Source organism: Littorina saxatilis, linkage group LG12 (genome assembly GCF_037325665.1).
Source record: "Littorina saxatilis isolate snail1 linkage group LG12, US_GU_Lsax_2.0, whole genome shotgun sequence".
NCBI lineage: Eukaryota > Metazoa > Mollusca > Gastropoda > Littorinimorpha > Littorinidae > Littorina > Littorina saxatilis.
In genome coordinates, this window is record NC_090256.1 from 37,837,542 (window position 1) to 37,851,569 (window position 14,028).

The 14,028-nt window shown below is 38.2% G+C and overlaps 2 long non-coding RNA genes across 2 annotated transcripts; one reads left to right on the forward strand and one right to left on the reverse strand.

The window, feature by feature from the left end:
- The first annotated feature begins 5,573 nt into the window (after positions 1–5,573).
- LOC138981866 (uncharacterized) lies at positions 5,574–8,188 on the forward strand. The gene is made up of 3 exons (XR_011460723.1): positions 5,574–5,773; positions 6,493–6,719; positions 8,117–8,188. It is a non-coding gene; the product is annotated as an uncharacterized lncRNA (long non-coding RNA).
- Positions 8,000–12,801, reverse strand: LOC138981865 (uncharacterized). The gene is made up of 4 exons (XR_011460722.1): positions 12,574–12,801; positions 11,691–11,772; positions 10,224–10,454; positions 8,000–8,195 (listed from the first exon to the last, which is right to left on the reverse strand). It is a non-coding gene; the product is annotated as an uncharacterized lncRNA (long non-coding RNA).
- Between the last annotated feature and the right edge of the window lie 1,227 nt (positions 12,802–14,028).

A 14,028-nucleotide genomic window follows, 5' to 3' on the forward strand; every position in this document is an offset into this window, starting at 1 on the left:
GTAACAAACAAGTGCCAAGTAGCTGTGTTCATGTATTTCACAAAATCTTCTGCTTGGATTTTGAGTGTTTCTCCCCTGTATATCAGTCTTGTCATGTCCAACATTTGACTACCCGTGCAATTGTTTTTCGATTTTTGAGTGCAACGTAATATAAACGTGGACCTGAGTTCATGTCTTTACTTTTTTTGTTTTGTTTTGATGTTTTGCTTTGTTGTTGTTTTAAATGTTATTACCCTATCATAATGCAATTGAATACCATCGATGTTTAAACCAATCTCCCGTATGAATCAACTCTTGATAGTACGCAGCAGAACGAACGAACGAAACGAAACGAAGAAGACGGCAGTTTGAAGCTGAGGGGGAGGAAGCACAACAACAGTAACACCGTGTAGTCATAGCAGCGGGGGGAAGGTAGCTGGCGGTGACAGCGCCTGTGCGATGACCGTGGCCACGTCACGAGCACGTGACCCAACACCTGCAGAGCTGCTCCCTGCACAATAGCCGCCCCGAACGTATTCAGCTCCATCGTATAGCTTCTGGCCGGAACAGTCATAGAAGATATGTTCCATTCCATCCTGTTGCTTTCGTTGTCGTATTCGGGTTCGGAAAGAATACATATTCAACGTGACCTGATCGTCTGTTGCTGCAATTTATTGCAATGAACGAATACGTAGAATCTCTACGCTAGGAGTGATGTAGAGTGATTTTAAGTTTAAAATGGATTTCACATATCTTTGACATTCCATCGAATTTCTTTCCTTGTCGTATTCGGTTCGGTAAGAATACATATTCCACTTGACCTGGTCATCTGTCGTTGCAACGTATTGCAATGAACGAATACGTAGCAGCTCTACGCTAGGAGTATGAGTATAGTCTGCGTTTAAGAATAAAACAAATTCCACAGATATGTCACATTCCACCCTTTTCCTTTCCTTTCTTTGTCGTGTTCGGTTTCGAAAAGGTTGGATATTCAACAACAACAAAAACAAACAAAACAACAGCAGCAATAACTGCAAAACGCTATCCGTCGCATGTTATTACCAAAATATGCCAACATGAATCAGAGCAGAGCCAAAACACTAGCAACAACAGCAAAAATTGTTCATCAGTCATTTTTCGTGCGCAAGTTTTTCTACGTGATTTGTCAGGAAAAAAGTTGGTTCTCGCTTTCAGGAAATTAATTGCCATGACATGGAGAAATGGCAAACATTCCGAAACGATTATTTTTGGACATGGAGGAAAACGCGAGAAGGTTAATAAATCTTGTTCTTGTCAATAATCATTATAATTTTTACTGTGACAGGAATGACATGAAGCTGTTTCACTCGTGTGTTGGGCTGAATAGAATCTTATAAACCTTTTTTGCACGGGCTTCGCATTTTGGGATGTTCCTCTACTATTTTTTTTTGTTGTCTCGTCAGAAGCCAATAGAGTGAAACAAATTTTGTTCCTGCATATGATTATTATTTGTTACTGCATGACAAGAATGACTTAGATTTATTTTGTCATAACAGATTATCAAATGCGCTTCGCGATTTCGCATGTTACTCTATTATGTTTTTCTCATTGTAAAGCGAATCTAGTTTAAACAATCTTGTTCGTGTGAGTAATATCAGTTTCTTGTGACTTGCATGAAATAATACAAATGTGCTGTGGCATAACAGTTCTTTGAGAGCGCTTCTGAGCTCGTGTTACTAGGCTATTTGTATTCCACGACCAAAGTTTAGCAAATCTTGTTCTTGCAAATATACTCATTATACTGTGTATAGCATGGAATAAATAAATTTGCTCATGCATGACAGTTATTGGAAGCATCTCTCTTAATTTAAAAAAAAAAGGGGGGGGGGTCGAAAGCATTGCGTAATTTGGCATCTCACTGGAATTGTGTTGCTTTTTCATTAGAAACCCCAATGCCCAATAAACGTGCCCATGCTCATTTTGAAAGGGAAAGCTGAGTGAAATCCAGGTCGTCAAATAGTTTTCCATGCTCATTCCCGGCGATCCGGTTATTCTCGAGGGAACCAATCAAAATGCGCCGTCCTTGTGTCATCCTGTTAGGAACCCTAGCCGAGCGAAATTCAAGCCTAAAATGCATCCTTTATGCCAAAGCTGCTGCTTCCTGTGATTCAGAATTCTGCTGTCAGCCGAGCATGTGTGTATCATTCGGGGAACGAAGGTGGGAGTGGGTTTGGAAGGGGGTGGGGGTGGGGGGAGAAGGGGAGGGGGGGGGGTGTATTCAAAACAAAATCAGCCTACAGGCAATGTTCACAGGACAAATCTTTGCCCTTTAAAAATACAAAATCAAGCTAGTTAGCTCGTATTTCTTTTGGTTTCTAAGCCCCCAGGCGCCAAAACATTAATACATCTTGAAATCTTAAAACAAATAGTTGACATGGGGGGAGGGGAAGGGGGAGGTAACGGTGTGTGTGTGTGTGTGTGTGTGTTGTGTGTGTGTGGGTGTGTGCGTGTGAGTGTGTGTGGTGTGTGTGTGGTGGTGTGTGTGTGTGTGTGTGTGTGTGTGTGTGTGTGTGTGTGTGTGTGTGTGTGTGTGTGTGTGTGTGTGTGTGTGTGTGTGTGTGTGTGAATACGAATACGAATACGAATACGAATAAACTTTATTGTCATGAAACGTAGTGTATATAAGACACGGGAAGATAAATAACCAAATGATTACATTGTTTCTTTTTTTGTGGAAGCAATTATATACAAATTCTCCCAATTTAGTTTGTACTTTGTCTACTTGCAAAAGTTGACTTGGTACATCATATGAATATATAGGTCGATTAATTTCACTCATGAAAGATTTTCGTAATTGGTTGTTTTCATAACTCATAACTCATAACTCATAACATTTTATTGATCCAACAAAGGAAATTAAATTGGTCATCAGCACATATAGGTCATTAATTAATAATTATAAAAGAATAAGAGAAGAAAATTCATAAAACCCATGATAAAAAATACCCTTTTTTCTTGCACACCTGACACACCGACACACCAATACACATGCATACATACCTACATACATACATACATACATACATACATACATACATACATACATACATACATACATACATTCTATGCACAGTTATCTAGAAAATGTATTTCATCTTCAATTACTCCACATGTTTCACATAATCTATTTTCCCTTGTTGTATTGCTGTATCTACCAGTTTCAAATTTCAGGTCATGGGCACTTATTCTCAGTTTACACAACGATTGTTTATATTTTCTTTGTTTTATGCATAACAGATATGGTTCCGTTTTATAATTTGTTACTATTTTGTGATAAAAATTTAACTTTGGTGAACTTCTTATTTGACCTTTCCAGAATTGTATATATTGGAGTTCCAATTTTTGACATATAACATATTTTAACCTTTTGACATTCAAAGTGGATTGATTTTTCCACACATGATCTAATCCAATGACTTGTAACAATTGTTTTACAAATGATATCCATGGATATGTTTCACTGCCTTTGGTGTACATAAGATTATATACTTTGCTCGGATGAGATTGTTTTGGAAGAACCAATATGTGTGACCAGTACGCAATGATATTACATATTATTGTAATGCTAACTGGGAAACTTCCTAATTCTCCTCGTACTGGTACTACCATAGTTTTCTTATGTACCCCAAGAATTTGTTTACAGAATTTTGAATGAACTTTTTCATGTTGATATAAAATTTACAAGTCATGCATTCTTTAAACATTTTTGATAAATCTAATAGTTCATTTGTATTAATCTGGTGTGGAAACCAGATTTCTGCACCATATGTTGATATTGGTGAAATCAAACTATCATACAATTGTAACATAACTTTTATGTTGATATCAGTTTTACGGAACGTTCGACGTAAAGCATGAAGTGCTTTGTTTGCTTGTTTGCTCAGATGATCTTGTGCTCTATTTAGATTGCCGTTTTTATGTAGTACAACTCCCAAATATTTATATTCTTCAGCTGTTTGAATAATGTCTTCTCCACAATGAAAATATATTGGCACCTTTAGATCTATTTTTGAAAATACTATTACTTTGGTTTTGTCTCTGTTTATCTGTAATCCCCATTTTTGGCAATACTCATATAAGTAATATAGTTTCCGCTGTAGGCCTTTCTTTGTAGATGAAAAAAATAACTAAATCATCAGCATATAAAAGACATGAAATTCGATCATTCGAATGAGTTTCAATTTTGGGGGAATCATTATCCCACAAGTTTTGTGTAATATCATTTATGAATATGTTGAATAAGGTTGGGCTTAATGTATTGCCCTGATGTACTCTTTTTTTCACAATTAGTTCCCTACTGTATCCATTAGAGGATTTTACACAAACTGTGGCATCAGAATACATATTGTTGATAATGTGAAAACATATTCCGGTTATTCCTATTCGATTTAATTTTACTAGTAATGCATCATGCCATACATTATCAAATGCTTTTTGAAAGTCAACAAAACACCCATACAACCTGCCATTCCTTAATTTTAGGGCTTGATCTACAAGTTTCTTAATAATGAATATTTGATCTGTTGTTCTATTGTTTTGTCTGAAACCAGCTTGCTCTGGAATCAATTTATTTTCCCTTTCTAAAAATGCGTTTATTCTTATATTGATGATAGTGCTGAAAACTTTCCCCAGTGTACTAGCTAATGTTATTCCACGATAATTGTTTGTATCTGTTGGACAACTGCCTTTGTATAATGGAATATTTACACCATTCTTCCAATTTGTTGGATATACGCCTGTCATAAATACGATATTAAATATTTTTTTGTATAAGTGCTATCAAATTTGGAAGACTCGCTTTAATCATTGCATTAGTGATTCCATCTTTTCCTGGAGATTTTTAAAATTCTTTTGATGATAGCATGCATCTTTAATTTCTTTGTCTGAAATTGTTCTATCCAATATTGATAAAGAATTGTAGGGACACATTTTTTTATCGTTTAGTTCCTGATTTATCTTTTCTGTCTGTTCCCCCCGCGGGTTAGGGGGAAGAATTTACCCGATGCTCCCCAGCATGTCGTAAGAGGCGACTAACGGATTCAGTTTCTCCTTTTACCTTTGTTAAGTGTTTCTTGTATATAATATAGTCAATGTTTGTAAAGATTTTAGTCAAGTAGTATGTAAGAAATGTTAAGTCCTTGTACTGGAAACTTGCATTCTCCCAGTAAGGTCATATATTGTACTACGTTGCAAGCCCCTGGAGCAATTTTTTGATTAGTGCTTTTGTGAACAAGAAACAATTAACAAGTGGCTCTATCCCATCCCCTCCTTTTCCCGTCGCAATATAACCTTGAACGGTTGAAAACGACGTTAAACACTGTCACAAAGATGTGAGTAGGATAGTTGTGATGTGAAGCACGTCGTGATTTTAACCTCCCTAAACATTGAATTGGGATATGCTAGGACACGTTTGAAGCGATATCACGGGTTTCGTGTGTTGCACGAGAAAACCCTAGTTTGACATGAGTTGTGTTTATGAGAAATGTAGTTGGTCTGGGTTTAAAGGGATAGTATCCGCCGGAAAAGGCCTTCAGATCGCTTTCAAAGCTTCACCATAAGATTCTATGTTACAAATAATGCTACCATCCACGAGGAATAACTTTACTTTGCAAATTCAACAGTTTTGATAGCTAATTAACTGTCGTAAAAGAATCCAAGGAAAGAGCACTCTTGTAATGGTTGGGTGATTTCCCTTTGTCCAATTTGTCACAACAATCAAAATGGCGTCTCTCGGCGATTATTTTAGTCTGACAAGGTGAGTGTTACATAGTAAACGTTATCTGACAGAAAATAATGCTTTCAATGAGACAGTCAGTATCTGTTTACAAGTTGCTCTGAGCAGGACTGCAAAGCCTGAATCGATCATGCGAGTCAAATAGCTCTGGTGCACTCCGAATCATTCGCCTTGATAGAGATCATTCAGTACTGGTAGTAGTAGTACTTAGTCCGATTATCTTGGACATGTTTGTTGCCTGTTGGTGATCCTTTCAAATATATGTCTCTGAAGTTGCACTTTTACTCCCTTACGTATATGCATTGTCATGTCACTGATCGATCACTTGGAACAGTAAACGTGCGCTTTGCGTGCAAGACGGAGTTCGAAGCAGTATTTCACCGAACATGAGAGAGCTCTGAAAATCGTGTTTATTCTCAGAATAGTAACCCAAAAGAGAAGACATACTTATCCCACTGAACAGTGTCGAGGAAATCATTGTCTTGTGCATTTGTTGTGTGTGTGTGTGTGTGTGCCTGCATGTGTGTTTGTGTGTTCTCAGACTTGTGTATGCATGATCACTGTGTGTGTGTGTGCGCGCGTGTGTGTGTGTGCGTGCGCATGCAGGGGAGTATATATGTCAAACTCAAGTGAGCTTTTCTTGAAGTTGATGATGATTGAAGTTTGATACAATAACTCATTAACTGTAAGGTGGATTGATGAATAGTGTATCCTTTTCATGAATTTGTCTTTATTTCCAGGCTATGGAAGTTTCATGTTCAAAACAACAACAGAGCTGCCCCTGCAAGAGAAAAGGTGCGGAGGCAGGATAGGGAGAGGAATTAGCAGTCTCTATGTGTGGGCAGATGAAGAGGAAAGGACTGGTCTAAGTCCTCTCAAACTGAAATTGGTTTGCTGGGGAAGAAGGCTGATCCAAAAAACAACACCGCCCTCCAAGTCCAACCCTCCTCTAAACTCAATAATTCCAGTAAGTACCTTTTTATTCTGCAAGATTTGTTAGGTGGATGACTTTGTTGCAGGGTATATTAAATAATGACAAAAAGTGAGGTTTGCAGGTCTCAGTCGCAAATTATATTACTGGTGCCTATTGTTTGTTGCTATTCTAGTGAATGTGTATACATATATATTTATTTCCTATTTTCAGAAGATAATGACAAATAATTAAAATTTTGTGCACTTAAATGTCACTACACACAACCTTTTAGTGTCTCATAAAGGGAAATACATATGAACAGTCCCCACAATTGGGGTGCTGTACCATGAAACCCCTCTTTTAAAAACCTTTACAATTCAAGATCTCCCCTATTTTAAGACCTTGTGTTTCAGATGTTTAGGTCATAACCTGTGCAAATTTACCTTCATTGTAAGACTTCTTGCTTTTTAAGACCTTATTTTCTCAGATTTTGGGGGGTCGTAAAAGGGGGTTCCACTGTATTCTAAAATATGAATTCTTGTTTACTGTTTAAACTACACCCATTTGCTCTTTGTAAATGAAGGATATTTTTCAGATTGATTATTTCTGCCTCCATACTGATCTTTATAATAAATATATGACACATTGGCGAGCAGATTCCATGATCATGCTAAAAATGTAGGAAGTCATAATTCTGATGTTTAGGTTTTAGAATTGTGTATGCCTTGCAGTTCAAATTCATGTCTGCCTTCCTGTTCAATTGTTTAAAAATCAAGACAATCCCTGAGACACATTTTCCAACCACATGTCACACAGCAGTTCTGCTTGAAACATCAGAATCGAATAGTATACCAAACAGGCCTTTATGCGGTTTAGCACTTGACTACTGCTGCTTCAATACCACTTGTGCAGAAAAAAATTAGAGATACAGTGGAGCCCTTCTTTTAAGATATTACAAACTCAATTAAAGATCAAAACTTGACTAAATGTAAAAAGCAATATATGTTAGAATGGAGGTTATAAACAGAAATCTGAGAAAGTAATGTCTTAAAAGACAAATGTTTAGAAAAAAAGGCGGGGGGGGGGGGGGGGGGGGGGTTGGCAAACTTAGGTTTTACTGTTCAATGCATGGGTAAACTGGGCATTCATTCCAAGTACCTTAAGATGTGTAACTGGCACTTTTGCTCATCGGTAGTACTGGAACACAATTTTACACAGTGCGTCAGTATGCCTCTGGAAAGCCTATGCCTACAAGTAAATCCCCCCCTCACCACACACACACATCTTTTACTCACACCCGCACCCCATTACATAGATGAATAGATTACAAATACTATTCTTTTACTTTTTATTTTCACACTTTTTCTTGCATTTGGTTCATGTTTATTATTTGAAGTTTGATTCTGAATCAAGCGTCTTTAGTGATGGATGGTTTTCTGTGTATGCTCCAGGACTTCAAGGCACTGGTGCTTGATGACAGCAGGCTCCCACTGGCCCACACACAGAGAAGAGATTGGAGGTGCCCTCGCCCTGGAAGAAGAAGAGGATGGGAATATCAATAAAACAAAACGATACGCAACATTCACACAGCTTGCATTGTGGACATACATATTTGGCTATTTGGGTGAAGGTGTAAGAGTCGCCATACATGTGCAGTTGCTGTGTATGGGTCATAGGAATGACAATTTAGATCCAACTGGCCAGAACACTGACTTTCGTCCTAGTCGCTTGTATTGAAGTACATTGTGGTGTTATATGAAGTACATTTGGTTGGGGGTTGGTGTAACCATACTCTGTATTTAGCACCGTTCTGAATTTGTGTATGTTTTATCTCTCAAAGCACATTGTTTTTTGATTTTTTTATGTACCTTAAACTACTTTTTCAGCACCCGCAGTACCTAGTTAACGCCCATCCTCCAACATTTGGATCAGTGTCGTCAACATATGTTGTGTGTTTTGTGTGTATGTGTGTGTGTGTTTTTTAAATGATGTGCACAGTTCTGCACCCTGTAGTGACATTGTCATTCTAGGGAATGCTGAAAGACAACTATAATGTTTATTTAATACTCTGGTCACTGGAGTATCTGGATAGCCCTGTGAAAAGAAGATGGAGATGAGAGAGCGTCTTCGGAAGTTGAAGAGGTCTGATTTTAGTGATTTAAGGGAGCATGTGAAACGACCAGTGTTTGGTTACGCCATTTCCTATGGATTGGATCAGTATCAATGACTGACTGACTGACTATTCACTTTGTGGTTTTTAGGATGTGTGTTTATTCACTCTCAGTGAATTTTTTGTTGGGTTTTTAGTGTTTTTTTCTTCTGTTTAGACACTTGCATATCAGGCGAAAGATACTTACAGGGTGACTAATTGTGCAGATACATCTCCTATTAAAATGTTCACACCAAGACACCAAATATCACCATTTCTAACGAGGAACTGATCCTGCACAGGCACAGTACCTAGTAAACGCCCCACCCCCTACTTTGGGCAAAATCTGTGCATAAAGCGGATGGACAATTAAAAGGCAGTTTACAGTACTAATATTTTTCCTCATTACATTTAGTCAAGTTTTGACTAAATGTTTTAACGTAGAGGGGGGAATCGAGACGAGGGTCATGGTGTATGTGCGTGTGTGTGTGTGTGTCTGTCTCTGTGTGTGTGTAGAGCGATTCAGACTAAACTACTGGACCGATCTTTATGAAATTTGACATGAGAGTTCCTGGGTATGATATCCCCATACGTTTTTTTCATTTTTTTGATAAATGTCTTTGATGACGTCATATCCGGCTTTTCGTGAAAGTTGAGGCGGCACTGTCACGCCCTCATTTTTCAACCAAATTGGTTGAAATTTTGGTCAAGTAATGTTCGACGAAGCCCGAACTTCGGTATTGCATTTCAGCTTGGTGGCTTAAAAATTAATTAATGACTTTGGTCATTAAAAATCTGAAAATTGTAAAAAAAAAAAAACTTTTAAAAACGATCCAAATTTACATTCATCTTATTCTCCATCATTTGCTGATTCCCAAAACATATAAATATGTTATAATTATTTGGATTAAAAACACGCTCTGAAAATTAAATATATAAAAATTAATATGAAAATTAAATTTTCGAAATCAATTTAAAAACACTTTCATCTTATTCCTTGTCGGTTCCTGATTCCAAAAACATATAGATATATGTTTGGATTAAAAACACGCTCAGAAAGTTAAAACAAAGAGGTACAGAAAAGCGTGCTATCCTTCTGAGCGCAACTGCTACCCCGCTCTTCTTGTCAATTTCACTGTCTTTGCCGTGAGCGGGTGACTGACGATGCTACGAGTATGCGGTCTTGCTGCGTTGCATTGCGTTCAGTTTCATTCTGTGAGTTCGACAGCTACTTGACTAAATGTTGTATTTTCGCCTTACGCGACTTGTTTTAATTTCTAGTCTCAGTATAGTTTCGTGTAGGTATTGGGATAATTGGAGTTACAGGTATAATTTTATATACATGTGATTTCACTTGCAATTCTTTGCATAAAATAAACTCAAATGAGCAGACATAAAGGTGCACCTACAATTATTGTGACTGTTGCTGTAAAACAATTTCCTTGGTAGATGGAGGGCATTGTGGGGACCAGATGTGTAGACCGTGGGATTAGATAGACTTGGGGGTTCTGGCTTGTAGAAAACTTCCCTGCTGCTCCGCCTTTTGGGGACGAACTTTGTGTTCAGTGATGTGTGCATAGGACTTTGCAACGTCAACCTCCACTGCAAACCATCTTTGTATTGTAGACACTATATTGTACCTGCAGAGAAAAATCACTTTTAGCTGTGCAGTGGAACCCTCATTTACAGCCCCCCCCCCCCCCCCCCTTCTTTAAGATCCTGTTTTTTTGGATTTTATGTTTATAATCTCTGTAAATTTACTCCCCCTGTTTAAGACGTAGCTGATTTTCTCAGCATTTTACAAGTTCCACAGTAGTATTTTCCTCTGCAGCATTATTGTCAGTCAAAAGGGATACACAATCTGGCACAAAGAACAGCTGACATGAACAATAAAGTCTGGGGAAGGGTCCTGAAAGTATCTTGATTAATGCGTTGAATTGACAGGTCTAGTAAACCTTGTGCAGAACAAATATGTGTTGAAGAGTGCTCGTTGACATGTTGCAGCAAGCCAAGCCATAATTATACCCTGTTGAAGTAATACAAATCATGGGTGTGGGTTATATTAATTCACATCTTTTATATGATTGAAATGCATAATTCTAAGACTTGTTTCTGAAAATGTGTACATTTGCATTTAAGATCTACATGGAATAAAACTGACACTGTTCTCGACAATTGAGTATGTTTTTGTGTGCGCATGTTGCTTAGTTTATTGATAATAATTGACTTTGGGTCAAGTTGTAACCACGAGTTTTGTAGCAAAGGTGCAATGATAAAAATAGACAGAAGATAATCAGATAATAAGACACTGGGCTACAAATTGCTTTCAATTGTCATTGTATTTATCTGTAAAATCATCATGATTTCCATGGCATGTATAATGCAGTGGAACCCCCCTTTTAAGACCCCAAATTTAAAACTCCCTCCTTTTTAAAACCTTGTTTTCTCACATTTTCTGTTCATAACGTCTGTAAAATTACCCCCATTTTAAGACACATTCCTTTTTAAGACTTGATTTTCTCAGATTGTTTGAGGTCTTAAAAGGGGGGTGCCACTGTCGTTATAATGCATCTTCAGAAATTGAAGACACATGCTGCAGTTTTGTTATAACCACGAAGAAGACAAATACTGTTTACAGTGTCTTATCCTCTAACTACATCTTTTTAAAGACTCCATAACTTTTAATCACTCAACAATTCCTCTCTGTATGGCTGCAGTTCAAGTAAACCAGAAATGGTAAACCATTGCCACACTCAAGGAATTGGTTCCTGGCAACTTATGTCGGGTACGCAGCCTGAGAGAGACACGACAGAGATAGTTGCTCAAGATAAAAGATAAGCTTGACTTACACCAAAATTATGAACATTTAAACTCACCTTACTGATCTTTTTGTCTGAAATATGTTATGCCATTATTGCCACACATTGCAAGAATGTTTGATGTCCGGGTGCTTGGTCCCTGAAAATGTCAGAAAATTGTTATAGTAATTATAGCAACATCTAAAACCACTAAGTGTAAACCAAAGGCTGGCCAATTACATAGTTCTACAGCAACATCAGTTCTGAACATGAAGCTTTGAACATGCACAGCGACACTTAAAATGGCAGTCAAAAAAGAAAGGATGAATGAAATTCTGCCACATTTAGTGTTTGCTTCAATGAACACTGAGGAAGAATGTGTTCTTCATTAAAAGTAACCCTTTCACAAAGCTTCACCAATAAACTTCAATCAGAGTTCTTACTGGACAGAAAAACTCATACCACTGACAATATAAAATGTCAGTTATAAATAACATGTTCTGTTGCACAACCTCCAAAGACTGCAAAGAAACAACTGCCCATAAACTGATAAAGCGTTAAAATATCAGTATCACGTGTGCTGACTGACCCTACTTTTTTCATCTACAATTTTTTTTTTAGGGGGATTACTCACAGACTGGCTACTCTGTCAGTACACCACAGGAGCTTGTATTCAACCGCCGGTCGATCATTATTTACTTCTGCATGCTTACCCTTACTACGATGATCGACCGGCGTTTTGATACAAGCTCCTGTGCAGTGCACAGACACACACGCACCGTAGTTGCAAACACACACACTGACACTGTGTCCGTGTTCAAACAAAAACAGGAAAACTGGACACATTGATTGATCCTTCATTCGCACTACACACCTGCAGACACACATACAACACGGCAGCAAAATGTGTCCAGGTCTTTCCAAAGTATACACCACAACACTCGCTTTATTTAATACTTACACATCCAGTAGCAGGTTAGAGCTACGTCGCGGCGCACACTGAACGGTAAAACTGACACTCAGTTGAATCCAGCTTTCCGTCTGCTTGCTGATGATAACTTTGCATTTTGTGCGCCGAGCATGTCTTTCTCGTGATTCTGTGTCGTTCGGAGTCAGTCAGCTGCTTTCAGAACCACATGGAGTCGATTTCTCACTGAAACTTGCGGGCTTGTCCCACTGAGCGGCTATCTCATCCGCCATTGTTTTTAGTCGTCATGCTAACGGCACGCGCTCGCGACGAAAACCAGTCTATGACGGCCAATTTTAATCTTCAAATGGTGGAGAGCAGACGTCAAAAAACTCATTTTGATTTAATTATTTAGCATACTTGTGGTGCTTTATTGAGCAAACCGGACCAGGTGCGTCTTAATTAAGGTACACTAGATTCCCCAAAATCTTCAAATCGGCCGAATTCGACAAAAAACTCTCCAAAATGGCGGCGCGGACACTATATCTTTAATAACGACACAACGTTGTAGATGCTCGACCGAGCAAGGTGTGTATAGCGGTTGTCAGGTTTGTCGGGGACAAACAGTCTTTCAAGAGACGGGTCTCTTAAGGTAAATGATTTACTATGTTGTATATTATTGAAGCTTGAATACATAGCTGGAATGTAAATGTTAGTGTATACAAAGTGCACTAAATTCTAGTGTGAAGTTTAAGAGACTTCTTGTTGTGATTGTATTATGGTTTTTGTTGGGAAATTCTTGAACATAAATGTTGTTACGCATTTATGTTATGTTTAAGACAGTGATACTATGTATGGTAGTGTCATTAGTGGATTAAGTGATTCATGGATTAAGTATATCTAGTGGAGGAGTGGAAGGGGTAGTAGACACGAAGCCCAAGTCCAAGAGTCTTGTTTCAACTTTTTATTCAAGAAAACAATGCAAGGAAACGTAGAGGCCGAAGGCGAAACCCGTAGACAGCAAAGCAAGTGTAGTGTCGTGTTCAGCTGCTAGGAGCGAATGCATGCTTATGCCGGTGTCCGGCTTAGGGTCCGCCTAAACTACGCGCCAGCACGCGCTAGCACGCGCTAGCACGCGCCAGCACGCGCCAGCTGGAACCATAGCACTTATATACTTTATTTTTATATTTCTAGTTAGTTCATCGTCCATTCTCACATAATACAAAATTTCAAACTTCAATGATAAAAAATACGGAAGTTATGACGAGTTTAAGGAGAGCTAATGCACTACTCTCAAATCCGACGATTGTCGGACATGGAGCCACGGCCTTTGGATAGCTCTCCTATAACGCGTCTTAGCTATCGTAAATTTTATCACTGAAGTTTGAAATTTTGTATAATGTAAGAACTGACGATGAACTAACTAGAAATATAAAAATCAAGTATATAAGTGCTAAGACGCGTTATAGGAGAGCTATCCTAAGGCCGTGGCTCCATGTCCGACAAAAA